The sequence below is a fragment of the Halichoerus grypus genome, chromosome 11 (genome assembly GCF_964656455.1).
Source record: "Halichoerus grypus chromosome 11, mHalGry1.hap1.1, whole genome shotgun sequence".
Lineage (NCBI taxonomy): Eukaryota > Metazoa > Chordata > Mammalia > Carnivora > Phocidae > Halichoerus > Halichoerus grypus.
Genome location: NC_135722.1, coordinates 81,648,880 through 81,651,557, shown reverse-complemented (window position 1 = coordinate 81,651,557; position 2,678 = coordinate 81,648,880).

Genomic DNA, 2,678 nt, shown 5'->3' with positions numbered 1-2,678 from the left:
GTAGAAAAGAGGTCACATTGACAAGGGTTTAAAGGGCATAGATGCAGTCAGTAGCTAAATGGACCTGCAGGACTGTCTGAAGGAGGGAGCAATGCTGTGGGCATGGAAAGGAAAAGAAAGACCCTCATACCGGGCACCTAGGAACAAGAAACCTACATGGGGAAGATGAATCCCCATAACATTTGGCTTTGATAACCATAGGGGACAAATTTCATGAGTTCTTACAATTGGCGGGCTTAATACCTGGGACTTTAAACATCAATGAGTTAGCTCTGAGAGAGCCAGAGGGTGATAGAAAACTGAGTACCTGCCCTTAAAGAGATAGCACAACAAACAGCCCTGCTGAGATATAGCATAAAAGCAACAGATTGAAAAAAATGGCTGTGTTATATAAGAGGGAGATTGGTTTACTAATCTGAAAGCATGTGCTGGGGGGCAGGAATAATTGAGGAACAAAGGAGCTATAGGGAACCATTTTCCTCCCCCATTCCCTATCGTAGACACACAGATACCTGCGGCAACCAGAGGAACAACACTCCCGGCCTAACTTGCTAACAGTATGCCCCACCCCCACATTATCCTGAAGATACCTCCCCTCCAGCCAGGTCTCAACTCCAGGTCTCCTCCCACAGTAGACCTGCTCAAAACTTGCTAACAGTGTTGCCATACCCCAGTACGCTTCTGCAGATCTTCCCCCTCCAACCTGGACTGCCCTTCGATCCCTGCAGCTGCAGGTGCTCTCCCATGGTAAACTGTTGTGGACTGTGCTAGCACCAGGTGCCCTCCCCCCTCATTCTCCTGTGAATCTGCCCCCTTCTAAATACCCCTGTGAAGAGCTCATCCAAAGCTGTGCCATAAGCATGGGGGTGTGCAAACAGCCCTGACAAGAGCCAGCAGCACTCTAAAGTGACTCCTGCCTTGGGGATAGGGGAAGATAAACACACACACCAGGCCAGTTGTGCCCCAGCAGTGGGCTGGGGGCAGACATTTGCTCTGACAGCAGGTCTCATCCACCAATAAAAGCTTCTCAGTGGTCACCACAGAAAAGTGCCTTGCAGCTTGGTGTTACTGCATCTCTGGTACACACATGCTTTCTGAAGAGCAGGAGACACAGTTGACTTTCCTAACAGTTGAAAACAGAGAGTTAGACAAAATAAAGAGATAGAGGAGTATGCCCCAAATGAAAAAAACAGGACAAAATCACAGCAAGAAACCTCAATGAAACAAAGTAATATGCCTGATAGATAATTTAAAGTAATTATTACAAAGATACTCACTGGGCTTGAGAAAAAAAAAAAAAGTGGAGGATCTCAGTGAGACCCTTAACAAAGAGATAGAAAACATTAGAAAGAACCAATCAAAGATGTAGAATACAATACCTGATATTTAAAAAAAAAAAAAAAAAAAAAACACTAGATGGAATAAATAATAGGATAGAGAATGAAGAAGAAAGAATCAGTGACCTGGAGGACAGAATGATGTAAACCAATCAAACTTAACAGGAGAGAGAGAAAAATAATAAAAAATGAAAATAAACAGAGGAAAATCAGTGGCAACATCAAGCATAATAATATTTGCATTGTAGGGATCCCAGAATGAGAAGAGACAGAAAAGTTGGCAGAAAATTTATTTGAAGAAACAATAGCTGAAAAATTCCCAAACAGTGAGCAGGAAACAGATATCCTAAAAAACAAAACAGAACAAAAGTAGGTGCAATAAACTTAGATTTGAAGGTTTATTACAAAGCTGTAGTAATCTGAATAGTATGAACTGGCACAAAAATGGACACACAAGCCAATGGAACAGAAATAAATTCATGATTATATGGCCAATTATTCTTTGACAAAGGAGGCTAGAATATACAATGGGGAAAAGACAGTCTCTTCAGCAAAAGGAGTTGGGAAAACTGGAGAGCTACAAGCAAAAGCATAAGACTGCACCATTTTCTTACACCATACACAAAAGTGAACTCAAAATGGATTAAGGACCTGAATCCATGCAAGTCCTAGAATAGAGCACCGACAATAATTCCTCTGACTTCAGCCATAACAACAGTTTTCTAGATAGGCTTCCTAAAGCAAGGGAAATAAAAGCAAAAATAAACTCTTGGGACCATATCAAAATAAAAAGCCTCTGCAAAGCAATGGAAACAATCAACAAAACTAAAATACAACTTACTGAATAGGAGGAGGTACTTGTAAATGACATTCAATAAAAGGTTAGTATCCAAAATATATAAAGAACTTATTTAAGTGAACACAAAACCCCCCAAATAATCCAATTAAAAAATGAGCAGAAGACATGAACAGCCATTTATTCAAAGAAGACATTAAGATAGATGGCCAATAGACACATCAAAGGTTGTTCAACATTACTAATTATCAGAGATATGAAAATCAAAATCACAATGAGATGTCACCTCACACCTGTCAGAATGGCTAAAATAAAAAACACAATAAAAACAAGTGTTGGTGAGGATGTGGAGTAAAAAGAACCCTCTTGGACTGTTGTTGGGAATGCACATTGGTGTAGGCATTGTGAAAACAGTATGGAGTTTCCTCAAAAAATTAAAAAATAGAATTACCCTATGATCTGTGGCTTGGAGCTCTGAGGAGAGAGCCTGGTCAACTACAGCTCCTGCCCTTGAGGGGTCTGTAGTCCAGTTGGTGGATGGGGCC